General features: G+C 38.7%; 1 protein-coding gene across 8 annotated transcripts in view; it reads left to right on the forward strand.

The window, feature by feature from the left end:
* Positions 1 to 16,310, forward strand: part of LOC144365983 (uncharacterized) — a 114,892-nt gene that overhangs the window by 3,481 nt on the left and 95,101 nt on the right. The window contains exon 3 of one of the 8 annotated variants that reach the window (XR_013424732.1): positions 7,555 to 7,808. The exons of the other annotated variants lie outside the window; for them this stretch is intronic. The gene's annotated coding sequence lies outside the window, so the exon portion shown is untranslated. Of the gene's footprint in view, positions 1 to 7,554; positions 7,809 to 16,310 lie in introns of those variants that run through there. 8 annotated transcript variants of the gene reach the window in all.

A 16,310-nucleotide genomic window follows, 5' to 3' on the forward strand; every position in this document is an offset into this window, starting at 1 on the left:
TGGTATTCTTCAGCACTCACAAAGTATGTCAGCTCTAGTCCCTAAGGCCGGTGAGGCAGGTGTTGACTACACAAAGAATTTTGCGTGCCCTTTTCCCTAAGAAAAGGGAGGCTTAGAGCCTAAAAGATCTTTTCCCAAGAAAGGGAGGCCATCCATGCTTGGCTAGGCCCTGGCATAGACTAAGGAGTGTTGAACCATCTGTTGTTAAGTGAAAATATTGTTTATTTTCTATAGTAATGGCAATATAACTCACTCTGATAGGAGGGAAAAGAAACTGTCTGTATTTGAGCTTCTTTTGATGTAGTTCTCTCTCTCTTTTTTTTTTTTTCTGGAATTTTCAAAGTGTAGGAGGGTGCATTTCCACCAGTTTAGGAGCTATCAAAATGAGCAGCTCTAGTATCTCACTTAATTTTAGCATTTATGCCACTGAATGTTCACTTGGAATCTCAAAAAGTGCATTAGAGTCTGTGGGAAATTGGTTCTAGGAGCCCGTATGGCTATCAACATCCACAGATGCTAGAGTCCTTTATATAAAATGGCATAGTATTTTCAAATAATCTATGTGCATCCTCCACAATGAGAAAAAGTTCTCTCTGTGTTCTGTGTCTTTGGACATGGAGGGCTGATGGTGCACCTGTCGTTTGTAAGGCACAAGTCAGAGCCGGTTGGTGCTTGCTGGAGCTTGGACGTTGGTTTTCCTGTGGAAGGCTGCACTTGCTGTGCTCTTCATTTGCTGGAGTTGCAATGTTCAGGAGAGACTATTCTTCTACCCAGAAACAGGGTGTGGGAGGAGGAGGTGGGGCCAGGAAATCAGTTGAGGTTCACAAATGATTAAAGTACAACTCTAGTTTTCTTATTTTTGAAAGAGAACTTACCCATTTATTTTGAAAATTAAATAAATATGGATAAAAAGAAAATCATGTGTGAATCTCAATGATGGTGATTTAAAGGCAGACATGGGCATGTGGAGGAGAAAGGTGAATGCGTGCAGTGTGGATACAAGGGAATTAGGTAGCTTGATGGATCCCAGCAAGCCACTGTTTCTTTTCTTTTTTTTTTTAACATTTATTTCTTTTAGTTGTACACAATACCTTTGTTTTTATTTATTTATTTTTATGTGGTGCTGAGGATTGAACCCAGGACCTTGCACATGCTAGGCGAGTGCTTTACCGCTGAGCCACAACCCCAGCCCCAAGCCACTGTTTCTTTAGTATTTAGTTGAATGAGAGGTAAGATATTATGGGGGTGTCTATGTTGTTGCTGTGTTTTGTGGTACTGCATATTATACCCAGGGGCGCTTTACCACCAAGCTATGTTGCCAGCCCTTTTCATTTTTGACAAGGTCTCACTGAGTTGTTGAGGCTGGCCTTGAACTTTTGATCCTCCTGCCTCAGCCTTCTGAGTCTCTGGGAATATCTTCTGTTGTATGTTTTTCTTTCTTTTTTTTTTTTTTTGTGTGTGTTTTCTTACACTTACAATCAGATGTTTACATAGATAAAACACAAAGCCTTTAAAAAATTTGGTTGATATAAATCATGCACATAATAAGCATAGTGAAGAATATTTTTCATGAACAAATGGGTCAGTTACTCTTCATAGCTCTTCACAGCCTCTTTAAACATTATATTCTGAATGTGATCGAATGGAAATTGTTTTCGGGAATGCACCAGTTAAGGAGTGTCACGTGCTTTCACATGATATTGGCCTCTTGCTACTCTCTGTGACATGGTTTGTTTCCTCTGTGTGGTGGCTAATAATACTTCTTTCCAATAGGATGATTGAGTCCCCATGCCAGTCTTTGTGTCTGAGCATGCCTCTTGAAACTGGGTACTCTTATGAAGCTTGATCCATGTGTTCCATTCATTCAGTGTTTTATCTGTCTTCTGTGGGCAAACAATGTGTGTACTAAGAACTGTGGAATCACGGAATCGTGGCCTTCTGACAGCTGCCAGGATGGAAAGACCCACAGGTTATCAAGCAAACATTGGTGGGAAAAGTGGAGCCATTCTGACATTCTAAAGAAGCCTTCAGAGAAGGGAAAGGGGCCAGGTGTCCTCAGAGGGCCCAAGCTGAGACCTAGGAAAATGGCTGGGAATCAGCCTGGGCATGGGAAAGGTAATAGGAAGAGAGGTTGGAATTGCAAGTATTTTGAGATGTTGTGTCAATGCAACTAATTGTGCCTAGGGCTCTTCAAGACACCTAGATACTGAGAGGCTTAAGCTAGTCCTGACCTTTAAAATGCTTGAACTGAGCGACTAATGGAAGACTCAGTCACCTTTTAAGTGATGAGCTGTTTTGCAGCCCCCACGTGCCCCCCTTGACTTGTGTCTCTCAACAATGCCAACTGAGTCTCACAGACCTGCTTAAGCAGAGTGTCACCTGCATTGGTGGTACTGAATTTAGGGAAAGTGATTTTTTTCTTTTGCTTTTCTGGGTGTACTTTAATGTCATCATTGATACTGATCGTGTCCTGTAAATGTAAATATTAGTTGCTTTCTTTTGTACCTACAGACATTCTGAGATGTTTGCATTCATTTTGTCGTTGCAGTATTTTATTTACATTTTACTTTTTAAATTGTGGTGAAATATAGCATAGAAGTAACCACTTAACCATTTTTATTTATTTATTTTTGTGGTGTTGGTGATCCAACGCAGGGCGGTGGGCATGCTGGGTAAGTGCTACAATCCAAGAGCAGGTTAGTGGCATTAAATAGTTTCAGTGTGCCATCAGCAGCAGCCATCCTTCTCCAACAAATCCCTGTTTTCCTCCCCTCCATCCCCTGGAAACCACCATTCTACTTTCTATGAATTTGATACCCTTGGTACCTTATGCAGTCATTTTATATTTTAAGCCTCTTGGCAGAAAGGCTACCAGATTTGAAATGGTACTGAAGAAAGATTTTACAGCATAATTTACTGAAATTTGTAACTCATTTAGGTGTTATGCACATGGATTTTTAATTTTCTGTGAATGTGATTTATTCTGAAGCTGGTTATGTTAGTGTGTCTCAAGTCATCAATGAGGGTCAAAACTTTTGGCCTGATAAAGACTAATGAACAATTAGTAGCCATAATAGTACTATAAATTATGTCATGAGGTTCTGTCTATCTGATTTGATAGCTGCCTTCTTCTATATCTAAAATTAAGTGTTCTCTAGTTGAAACAATCTTATTCAATATTCCTCACTACAACTTTGTTAGTAGCTCCCTTAATGTATAAAAGAAGATGATAAATATTATGATGTATTTTTATAATCATTCGTTTTATACATTTCTGGAGATAGTAAACATAATATTTTGTTTCAGTCACAGATATTTGAGAAACAACATTTTATACTCTAATGTATAAAAATTTCTTAATTTAAATAGTAAAAGTGACTCTGAGAAATAAAGATAGGAAACTACAGCTTATATTGCCCTAAACCTTTGCAAAAAAATTCACAGTAAGATTATAGACACATACTTAGATTAAAAATAATTTTATTGCCAAGTTATCCATGTGAAAATTTAATTAATATAAATTATATGTTGCAATAAAAATGATCTCTGTAATGGCAAAATGTAGCTTTTATAGCTTTTTGCTTTCAGTATGATGTCATCTTTGCCAGAATGATTTGAAAAAGGCCTTTACTCTTAGAACTAATTTCTTTATAGGAATTCCAGTTCTTAGGTTGCAGTAAAGACAGAGGAACCTCATTAATTCTCACTTTGCTAATCCATAAACCCTATAATTTCCACAAAAAAATTCCTCAGCAATATCATTTTACTTCACAGGAAACATTTTATAGCTAGGAGCTCTAGGCAAATCTCAAATCACTAAGAATTCATTACTTTCCCCAAATATACTACAGACCATTCACTAGCTGACTATCATAAAGCATTATGACTCAACTACATTTCTCTAAATAAGCTAGGGAAGCATCAGGATTCTACACTCAGATGTTAAAAAAAATCATGTTGTGCACAAATTCACATATTTCCATACATAAAAAAGTTATATAAAATGATGGTAAGTTGTTACAATATTAGCCCCTAATGAATCAGACTTGCCTGTTCCTGAGATTCTTTGTCACTCTTTCAACCAGTAGAAGATGTACATTTCCATTCTTTGACTTTGGGCTCATTTTGTCACTTGATTTGACCTATACAATATGGCTAGAGGGACATAGAGCTATAGAGCCTCTGCCTTTGCTGTCTTGTCACCTCAGGATGGCCAGGCTGTGGATCATTATGCTCAGGGTGAAAACTTGGAGGGAAAGGCCCAGGTGAGCCCATCTCTCACCAAACTGCCAGCTAATGGCACCCAGGCCCGACCTGCAAAAGAATCCCCCAGCCAGGCCACAGGATCAGGAGAAATAAGAAATAGTTATTTAAATTATTAAGTTTGGGGCTGTTTCTTGGAGTGTAATGAGTAAGTGATATAAAATCGGTGGCTGGGAGTCGACATGAGCATAGCAAAATCGCATGTGACATGGGCTTGGAGGCTGCATACCAGGCAGAGGCCACCATGCAGCAAGGGGTCTGTTAGCAGAGACTGGAAGAAAGAGGGGAGACTGCTCTTGTAGTCTGTGAATGGCAGCTGATGCTGTGTGGTGGCAAGCTTGTGACCATATCACTTTGGAGAGAGAAAATGACCTGTGACCCAACAGCTTGTGACCTTGGTTAAGGAGATTTCTGGGCAGAACAGTGAAAGTGCTTGATGGACCTTTTCTTTTCTTTTTTCTTCTTTTTTTTTTTTAAAGCTGGGAACAAAGAGTGAAATGTTTGTTTATAAATTAGAATTTACAAGGACTACATAAGAGCCAAGACATTTTGAATTAGAAAATAAAGACTTTTTGAAATTTGTATTCCCTCCAGCTGGCAGGAGATTCTCAAAGTAAGAAAAGGCCTCAAGGTGAACACTGCCTCTAAGCTGTGGCCATTAAGTTTTTAGAGGAATTTAAGAGGTTACCCAAAAGATTTTTGTCACCTAGACATTGTTCTATAGAAGCTTGAGGTGTCCAAAGTACAGGTAGGTGTGGAGAGAAAGTGTAAAATTCACAGGAAACCCTCAAAGGTTTTTGAGAGTATTGTATTTACAAGAGCTTCAGTTTGGATTGAAAGAAAGAGTTAGAGAGTTCAAGGTCAAAAAGCAGCCTCTGAGCTCCAACCTCCTATGGGCAGAAAGAAAACTGAGAAGGTACCTCAGCTGCAAACAGGGATCATTTCTTGTGATAAATAAGAGGTGTCTCAGAAGGTGAAGCCATGAGCCCCAGGGCAAGGCAAGATCTGGGAAAATAATAACCAAGGAACCCACCATGGGAAGCAGAATTGGTTCCCCAATAAAGAAACGTTCTTTATTCCCAGGAAGGAAGGCCTGAAACACGGGCCCAGCTGGGTTTCAGAATTGTTATGGTCCAGTGACCATTCTGTGTCTCCGTTTCTCCCATGTGAACGGGAGTATCTATTCCAATCATTTTGTCCCTGTTTTCCTACTGAACTCTTGATGTGTATAAAGACAGGTAACAGTTTTCTAAGTGAACAGATTTCTAGACTAAGAGTGGCTGTACCAAAGAATGGCACATACGTATAGCTTGACGAGTTGTGTGAACCTGGGTTATGAGCCTGATGCTGGCATTGGGTGATTTGAAGGAATGTGAGTCACTGGGGCCAAAGGGAAGATTGTGGTAGAGCAATATGTGCAGTGAACCCTGCCTCCCTCCATTCATGCCACTGACAACATGACTTTGCTGCTACTCCCAGCAGCAGTTCCTGAGCTCTCCTACGGATTGGTTGTGGTTTTGCTCTGGCCAATGGAATACAGCGGAAGCAATATCATGCCACTTCTTGAAGCTAGGGCCCATGGTGCTCGATGCCTCTGCTCTTGCATTCTTGGACTTCACCATGTCGTAGGAAAAGCCCAACATAGAAGACCCTGTGGAGAAAGAGGCCCTAGAGCACAGAGCCAGCTGGATGTGGCTTGGCTGTGAGTCAGCCCCCAAAAGAGCAGAAGAACTGCCTGGCTAACCCACAAAATCATGAGTAATAATAAATCATTGTTGTAAGACATGGGGGTTTATTGTACAGCAAGATAGCTGGTACAAATTAGAATTTAACAGTGACTGGTGTAAAGGATTTCCTTAGTGATTTTTGCCTGCATGTAGTAATAGAGGTCTTTTTTTTTTAATTTTAAAAATCTGTTATTTTTAGTTATACATGACAGTAGAGTGTATTTTGACATATTATACATACATGGAGTATAACTTCCCATTCTTGTGGTTGTACATGAGGTGGAGTTACACTGGTTGTGTATTCATATATGAAAATAGGAAGGTTCTGTCTGATTCATTCTACTGTCTTTCCTATTTCCCATCCCCCCTCCCTTCCCTTTGTTCCCCTTTGTCTAATCCAATGAACTTCTACCCCCCCCCCACCTCACTGTTGTTGTGTGTTAGCATCCACATATCAGAGAGAACATTTGTTCTTTATTTTTTTTTGGGGGGGGATTGGCTTATTTCACTTAGCATAATAGTGTCCAGTTCATTCTTCTTTATGACTGAATAATAGTTCAAATAGTCCATATATATATATCACATTTTCTTTATCCATTCATCTGTTGAAGGGCACTTGGGTTGGTTTCAAAGCTTAGCTATTGTGAATTGAGCTGCTATAATCATTGATGTGGCCATGTCACTGTAGTATGCTGATTTTAAGTCCTTTGGGTATATGCTGAGGAGTGGGATAACAGGGTCAAATGGTGATTCCCTCCAGGTTTTCTGAGGAATCTCCATACTGGTTTCCAGAGAGGTCTTAATGTGTGTCTTGGTTGGCAGTATGATCTTCTTGGCTGCTGGAAGTTACAGCTGGGAAAACTTAAGAAGAAAGGGCTGAAAACCACAATGTGCTACAGGGTCTAATTCAGTTGCTCAGGGTCAGCTCTTTAATCTCAGAGGCTGTTGGTATTACCAAATTAAGCGAAGGTTTGGGAGTTGAATCTACCTGACATCAAATTCCAACTCTTAGGCTTACTTTTTTTTAATATTTATTTTTTAGTTGTAGTTGGACACAATATCTTTATTTTATTATTATGTGGTGCTGAGGCTCGAACCCAGGGTCCCACACATGCTAGGCGAGCACTCTACCGCTGAGCCACAACCCCAGCCCCACATCCCCAGCCCCTTAGGCTTCTTTTTAAAAGAAGTTTGCAAACTGGTTTTTAGAGAGTTTTAGGTTCACTGAAAAATCTAATTGAAAGTACATGAGTTTCCATCTTCCTTTCCCACACGGGCATGTCCTTGCCCGCTGACACCACACTACAGTGGTGGACTGTCCATTTCAGTGAACCTGCATGGCACATTGTTATCATCCAAGGACCCTGGCTTACCTTGGGCTTCACTCTTGGTGTTTACACTTTTTGGCAAATGTGTAGTGACATGTATCTACCTTTGCAATATCTCACTGAGTAGCTGAGTCACCTAAAAATCCTCTGTGCTCTGCATGTTCATTTCTTCCTCCTCCCTAATCTGTGGCAACCACTAATCTTTTTTACTGTCTCTCTTGTTTTGCCTTTTCCAGAATGTCATGGAGTTGGAATCACTCAAGATGTGGCCTTTTCAGATTGGCTTCTTTCTCTTAGTAACATGCATTCTAGGTGCCTCCCTGTCTTTTCATGGCTTGCTAGCTCATTTATTTTTGCTGTTGTATAATATTCCATTATCTGGATGTATGTATGCTCCATAGTTTATCTATTTACCTACTGCAGGGTATCCTGGTTGCTTCTAACTTGGGGCAATAAACTTCCAACTTTATGAATAAAGCTGCTATAAACATTTATGTGCAGGTTTTTTGTGTAGATAGAAATTTTCACTTCATTTGGGTAAGTACCAAGGATTGCTAGATCATATGATAAGAGTATGTTTAGTTTTGTAAGAAACTGCCAAACTGTCTTCTAGAGTATATTATTTTGCATTTTTACCAGCAAAAAAAAAAAAAGAGAGAGAGTTTGGGGCTGGGGTTGTGCTCAGCTGTAGAGCTCTCACCTAGCAAGTGAGAGGCCCTAGGTTCCATCCTCAGCACCACATAAAAATAAATAAATAAAGGTATTGTGTCCAACTAGAAAATGAATTAAAAAAAAAAGTTTCTGTTGCTCCATGTCCTTGTTAGCACTTGGTGTCAGTATTTTGTATTTTGGCCATTTTAATAGATATGCAATAGAATCTCATGTTTTTGTTTAGACTTAAAAATTCTGTAATGACATATGATGTTGGACATTTTTATATATGCTTACTGCCACTATATATGTCTTCTCTGTGAAGTATCCATTCAGGTCTTTTACCCATTTTAATATCTGATTGTACATTTTCTTACTGTTGAATTTTAAGTGTCCTTCATATAATTTGGATAAGAGTCTTCTTTATATATATATATATGCAATATTTTCACCTGGTGTAGTTTGTCTTCCCATTCTCTTAATATTATCTTTCCCAGAGCAAAATTTAAATTTTAATACAGTTCAGCTTATCAATTTTTTTCTCTTATGGATAATAATTTGGATTGTATTTAAAAAATCATTGTCATGGGGCTGGGGTTGTGGCTCAGAGGTAGACTGCTCGCCTAGCATGCATGAGGCACTGGGCTCCATCCTCAGCACCACATAAAAATAAAATGAAGATATTGTGACCACCTATAACTAAAAAATAAATTATTAAAAATGTCATTGCCATATCTAAGATTGCCTAGGTATTCTCCTGTTATTTTGTAGGAATTTTATATTTTGCATTTTATAGTTATTATTATTATTATTTGTTCTACTTAGTTGTACATGGCTAGAATGCATTTTAATTCATTGTACACAAACGGAGTGCAACATTTCAATTCTCTGGTTGTATACGATTTAGGGACACAGCATTCATGCAATCATACATGTACCTGGAGTAATGATGTCCATCTCATTCCATCATCTTTCCTACCCCCATAACTCCTCCCCACCCTCATCTTTGCCCAATCCAAAGTCCCTCCATTCTTTCCATGCCTTCCCATCATAGATCAGCATCCACTAATCAGAGAAAACATTCAGTCTTTAGCTTTTTGGGATTGGCTTACTTCACTTGGCATAATATTCTCCAACTCTATCCATTTATCTGCAAATGCCATAATTTTATTCTCTTTTAATGCTGAGTAATATTCCATTGTGTATATATACCACAGTTTCTTTATCCATTCATCTATTGATGTGCATCTAGGTGGGTTCCACAGTTCACTATTGTGAATTGAGCTGATATAAACATTGGTGTGGCTATGTCACTATAGTATGCTGATTTTAAGTCCTTTGGGTATAGACCGAGGAGTCGGATAACTGGGTCAAATGGTGGTTCCATTCCAAGTTTTCTGAGGAATCTCCACACTGCTTTCCAAAGTGGTTGCACCAATTTGCAGTCCCACCAGCAATGAATGAGTGTATCTTCCCCCCTCCCCACATTCTTGCCAACACTTATTATTGCTAGTATTCTTGATTACTGCCATTCTGACTGGGGTGAGATAAAAATCTTAAGAGTAGTTTTGATTTGCATTTCTCTAATTACTAAAGAAGTTGACACTTTTTCATATATTTGTAGATCACTTGTATATCATCTTTTGAGAGGTGTCTTTTCAGTTTCTTAGCCCATTTATTGATTGGGTTGTTTGTTTTTTTGGTATTAAGTTTTTTGAGTTCTTTATATATCCTGGAGATTAGCGCTCTATCTGATGTGTGTGTGGTAAAGTTTGTCCCCATACTGTAGGCTCTCTCCTCAATGATTGCTTCTTTTACTGAGAAGAAGCTTTTTAGCTTTAATCCATCCCATTATTTACTCTTGATTTTATTTCTTGTGCTTTAGGAGTCTTGTTAAGGATGTTGGGGCCTAATCCGACAAGATGAAGATTTGGACCTACTTTTTCTTCTATTAGGTGCAGGGTTTCTGGTCTAATTCCTAAGTCCTTGATCCACTTTGAGTTGAGTTTTTTGCATGGTGAGAGACAGAGGTTTAATTTCATTTTGCTACATATGGATTTCCAGTTTTCCCAGCACCATTTGTTGAAGAGGCTATCCTTTCTCCAATATATGTTTTTGGCACCTTTGTCTAGTATAAGATAACTTTTACAGTCATTTTTTATCCATTTCTGGTTTGTTTTGGTGAAGGGTGTGAGGTTTGTGTCTAGGTTATTTACGTATTTCTTTTTCAGACGGTGTCCAGTTGTTGTGACGAGCATCTCTGCTCCACTGTGTTGTTTTGCTCGGTCACAGACCAGGTCTGTTTCTGGGCTCCTTATTCTGTAGATCTAGTTGTCTGTCTCTTCACTAGTTCCACATTGGTCGTGGTCACCGTAGCTCTGTAGTTAGTCTTGAAGTTGGATAAATGTCTATTCTCTGACCTTTTTCTTTTCTTTCAATATTGAATTAGCTATTCTGGACTTTTTGCCTCTCTATAATCAGTCATTGATTCTATGGAGTCATCACCCTATAACTTGCTGGGATTTTTATTTGGATTGTATTTAAGTTTGGAAGAACTGGCATCTTGGTAAGATTGAGTCATTCTTTTCATGAACGTGGAATGTATCTGTAATTATTTAGTTCTTTGATATCTTTCATCATTGTTTTATAGTTTATATATATATATATTTTGTACATATTTTGTTAGGTTTATACCTAAGTAATTTTTTTGAGGTGCTAATGTAATGGCAATGTGTTGTTAATGCAAAAGTCCATGTGTTCATTGCTGGTGTCTGATAAGTTGATTGGCATTTAGATATCTATCTTATATCCTGCAACCTTGCTATAATTGCTTAATTGTTCCAGAATTTTGTTTTTGTCAATTCACTTGAATTTTCCACCTAGATGATCATGTCATCTGCAAACACAGTTTTATTTTGTCTTTCTCCATCTGAATACCTTTTCCTTCTTTTTTCTTCCTCCCTCCCTCCCTCCCTCCCTCTCTTTCTTTTTAATCTTATTGTATTGGGAGGATTTCCAGTACAGTGTTGAAAGCAGGGGTGACAGGGGACATCTTGCCTTGCTCCTGAGGAGCTTTGAGTTTCTCATCATTAAGTATGGTGTTAGCCGCAGTTTTTCTGTAGATGTTTTCTCAAGTTGAGGAACTTCCCTTTCTTCCTAGTTGGCCGACAGTTTTTACCGTGAATGGATGTTGTATTTTGTTGAATGCTTTTAGTATCCATTGATATAATTACGTGATTTTCCTTCTTTAACCTGTTGATGTAGAGGATGACATAAACTGATTTTGGAATGTTCAACAAGCTTTACTTACCTGGGATAAATTCCACTTAGTTGTTGTGTATAATTCTTTTTTATACACTGTGGGATTTGATTTGTGAAAATTTTGTTGAGGATTTTTGCATCTGTGCTCAAGAGTGATATTGGTCTGTAGATTTCTTGTAATGTCTTTGATTTTGGTAATAATACTGACCTCATTGAATGAGTTAGGAAGTGTTCTCTCTGGTTCTTTTTGAAGAGGTTATAGAGAATTGGTATAAGTTTTCTATTCTTTCCTCTCTTTTCCTTTAAAATATTTAAAAACTTCTTTTGAGATCTCTTCTTTGACCCATGTATTACATAGATGTACTTGTAATCTCCAGGTATGTGGGGATTTTCCAGTTATCTTTCTGATACTGATTTTTAGTTACTCCACTGTCGTTGAAGAGCCTAGTTTGTATGGTTTCTCTTCTTTTAAATTTGCTAGGTTGTGTTTCATGGCCCAGAATGTGGTCTGTCTTGGTGAATATTCTTTGTGAGCTTGAGAAGAATGTGTAATGTGATGCAGCTAGATGAAGTAGTTTATAGATTTCAGTTACATAGAGCTGCCCCCATGATGCCGTTGAGTCAGCTATATCTTTACTGATTTTATATCTGTTGGATATGACCATTTCTAACAGAGGGTAGTAAAGTCTCCAAATAGTGCTTTTGTCTTTCTTCTTGCAATTTGATCAGTTTTTGTCTTGTGTATTTTGATGTTGTGTTGTTAGGCCATACACTTAAGGGTTGTTAAATCTTTTTGGAGAATTGACCCCTTTATCACATGTTATGCCCTTTTTTATCCTTGATAACCTTCCTTGCTCTGAAATCTGTTCTGTATGAAATTAATATAACTACTACCATCTTCTTTTGGTTAATGTTGGCTTACTATATCTTTCTTCATTCTATTTTTTTTTTGTGTGTGTATTTGGCACTTAACCACTGAGACACATTTCCAGCCCTCTTGGTTTTTTATTTTGAGACAAGGTCCTGCTCAGTTGCTTAGGGCTCTGCTAAGTTGCTGAGGTTGGCTTTGGACTTGTGATCCTCCTGACTTGCTGGGATTATGGGTGTGTGCCACTGTATCTGGCACACCTTTCATATGTTTGTGTCTTTATATTTAAAGTGGGTTTTTTTTGTAGAAAATGTATGGTAGGATTGTGTTTTTTGATCCACTCTGACCATTTTGATTTTAATTATTGTATTTAGATCATTGATATTTTAAGTGATTATTGATGTAGCTGGGTTAACACCTGTCATTTTAAATTATTTGCTATTTATTGATATTCACTGTTCCTATTTTTGTCTTCCAGAATTTTTCTGTCTTTTGTGGTTTTATTTGAGCATTTCATATGATTTTGTTTTCTTTCCTTTCTTAGCATATAGATTATACTTTAAAAAACAACGGTTTGTCTGAGAGTTTGTAATGTATACATTTTCAACTAATCCAAGTCTACTTTCAAATAACTCTATGTTGCTTCATGGATACTGCAGATACCTTATAACAAAGATTTCTAATTCCTCTCTCCTTTCCATTATATCATTGCTGTCATCCATTCCATTTATACATAAATATGCAGAAAAATATGTATATATGTATATATGCTTACATAAGCATATATATGTACATACAAAAACACATATCATCAAATACATTGCTTGTTATTTTAAAGAAACTATTATCTTTCAGATCCATTAAAATGAGTAAAGTGAGTTTTTATTTTGCTTTCACTTATTTGTCAACAGTCTTCTTTCTATTATGTGGTTTCTTACCTATAACACTTGCTTTGTCTCTGAAGGCTTCTTTTAATTTTTTTTTTTTTTTTTTGCAAAATAGGTTCACTGGCAACAATTTCCCTCAAGTTTTGTCTGGAGACATCTTTATTTCGTCTTCACTTTTGAATGATAATTTCACAAGGCAGAGTTGTTTTTTTCCCCCCTCTTAACCCTTTAAATGTTTTATTCTACTCTCTTCTCATTTCCCTCTTGCATGGTTTCTGAAGAGAAGCCAGATGTAAGTTTTAGTTTTTTCCCCTCTGGCTTTTTTCAAGATTTTAAAATTTATTTTAGATTTTTGTGAAGTTTCAACATGACACACCTAAGTATAGGGTTTTTTGGTGTGAGTGTTCTCCTCCTCCTCCTCGTCCTCCCCTCACCCCCCAGTTTTTGTCTTATGTATTTTTCTAAATTTTAATATTTATTTTTTAGTTTTCAGCAGACACAGCATCTTTGTTTGTATGTGGTGCTGAGGATGGAATTCGGGCTGCATGCATGCCAGGCGAGCGCGCTAATGCTTGAGCTACATCCCCAGCCCTGTCTTATGTATTTTGATGTTGTCATGGCAAAGACTCTAAAGTTTCTGGATCTGTGGTTTAGTGTCTTACATTACTTTGGGGGAAATTCACAGTTATTATTGCTTCAAATATTGCTTCTGTTCCTTTCTCTCTCTTTCCCCTTCCGTTGTTCCCTTTATGCAAGTGTTACACCATTTCCAGTTGTCCCATAGTTCTTGGATCTTTGGTTCAAGTTTTTTTTTTTTTTTTTTTTTGTCTTTTTTTAGCTCAGAAATTCCTATTATCATATCCTCCAACTCAGAGTCTTTCCTCAGCCCTGCCCAGTGGACTCTTGAGCCTGTCAAACAAGGATTAACTTTTGTTAATCTTTTGTTAACTTCACTTTTGTCATAGTGTTCTGATCTCTGATTTTTTCATGAGTCCTTAGAATTCCACCTCTAAGTACCTATCTGTCTGTTCTTGCATATGGTTTACATTTCGACCAGTGCCCTTGGCATAATCATAGTTTGAAAACATTCCCGGTTTTGTAATTCCACACTTCTGCCATCTCTGACTCTGTTCTGTTGTGGCTCAGTTTTCATCCTTGTGACTTCTGCCTTTTGGAGTGCCTTGGAATGCTTTGCTAGAAGGCGGACTGGGTAAAAGGACTGTGGGAGGGTGGCATCCTGAAACCTGCAGTTAGTGTTGATTGTGTCATCAGTGCTTCTCAGGTGTGTTTTGCCTTGTTGCCCCCCACCGCCCAGGTGGGAGGAGACGTCCCTCTTAGGCTCTAAAACACGTCCAATACGATAGACTCTGGCAGTAGAGCTTCTCCTGACAGCAGGCCTTCTTAAGGAGAAGGAAGGCTCTGGCAGATTTCAGACGGTTCCTTTCTCCTCCCCCTGCTGGAAGCTCAGTGGGACTGTTCTTTGCTGTTTACTGAGAGGACCTGGCAGAGCTCCTCAAGGTATGACTCACAAACTGTGCAGCTCCCTCTGTGACTGGTGCCCCCTGGAACTTCCACCTCTCATTTGTCCACAGCAGTTGGTCAGGTACAATTCCGTTGTTGTTGTTGTTTTTTTACCTGGTCCTGGTTTCCATGGCGGTCTCTGCTCAGGGAGATTGCGATTCTTGGTGGCCACCTGCCTGCGTCTCCAGTTCTGGAGGCAGTAGTTGGACCTCAGTTCCTGTGGTGGGGCTGGGAAGGGCTATTGATATTTCAGTTTGTTCAGCTTTTGCTCGTGATTGGAATGAAATAGTGTCTTTCAACATTCTTACACGCTGGACCACAAACCTGAAGCTCTTCTTTTTTTTTAAGTTAGATTTTTTTTAATATTTATTTTTTAGTTGTAGTTGGACACCTTACCTTTATTGTATTTATTTTATGTGGTGCTGAGGATCAAACCCAGGGCCTTGCACTTGCTAGGAGAGTGCTCTACTGCTGAGCCACAACCCTAGCCCCCTGAAGCTCTTCTTATTAACCTTTTGACCTTTGATAAATTAACAATTAACTCAATTGTTCTCAACCTCAGTTTCCTCATGTGTGAATGACGATTATAATTCTGTTGTGGCATGGCTGCGTGAGGATTAAATCCATGATGTGTGCACCTCTCATGCTGTTGGTGCTTGCTGAACGGGAGCTCTGGTAGGTGCCTCTGGGTGGGCAGGGCTGTGGGGCTGCGGCCTGTCTCTTCTCTCTACTCAGTGCCCATGTTATTGTCATGCTCCCCCGTATCCAATACTCTCGCTATTTCCTGGGTTATTGGAGGGTAGGAGACTGGGAATGGCCCCCAAGCCTCTCATTGAAGCATCAACTTTTGCCAAACCAGAGCCATGAGCCGATCATCCTACAGTGGGCAGGAAGGCATGAGCTCACACCCTTTGGACCAAACCTTCAGGTTCACCCTGAATCTGAATAGCAGAGCAACAAAGAGTGACATGACAGCAGCAAACCAAGGAATACTTTATGGATCATGGCAAAGACTCTAAAGTTCCCCATTGGTATTTAAGCCACATCCCAAGGCTCATAGAAAAATCACTGTCAGGCCCATTATCTTTGACTACAAAGGACAACAAAATATAATACTGTCTGCAGCTCACTCCAACATTCTTGTCCGGTTGTAACATTTCAGTTTTTTATTCTTCTCACTACTTGACAATATTATGATTTCTTCCTACAGGGGATGAAAGTACAAGCCCTGCCTATTTCCCTGCTTGGCTATTATTTGAGTTTCTATTATAAGCCTCTAGAAGACTGCAGACATATAACCCCTTTTTTAAAAGGCTATACACGTGGTACTCAGTCTCCATTCATCTTTCGTCCACTCTGGTCAGGGAGGGTGCTGAGGCCAGACTGTAAGATCTTAGTAATCTTGGGAATTAGGTTGCGGTTTCAGACCTCATGATCGCAGAGTTAAATCCTGCAGACTTGGCAAAGCTGTCCCTGCCAAGTGCCCCTATTATCCGAATTAAAAACGAGGTGCCTGATTCCAAGCTGCAGACTCATTCCAAAACTCCTAGGCTTTCTGGCATCGTTTAACTCTTGGGTCATCGGAGTTGAAAAATGCAGTTTTTTGTGTTTTCCTTTTAACACCTAATGATAAGACTCTGTCATTTTGGAAAAGCACTGTCAATTTTACAATATTTTGTATTTTGAAAATTAACAAAACAAACCCCCAAACTGACTATTTTCTCCTAAACAAGCTAGGAGCAAGCAGGCAAGAGCTAATGTTTATGTGTGTGTTACTATAACATGAATTTTAAGTTAAAGTATC

This window comes from Ictidomys tridecemlineatus, chromosome 8 (assembly GCF_052094955.1).
Source record: "Ictidomys tridecemlineatus isolate mIctTri1 chromosome 8, mIctTri1.hap1, whole genome shotgun sequence".
Taxonomy (NCBI): Eukaryota; Metazoa; Chordata; class Mammalia; order Rodentia; family Sciuridae; genus Ictidomys; species Ictidomys tridecemlineatus.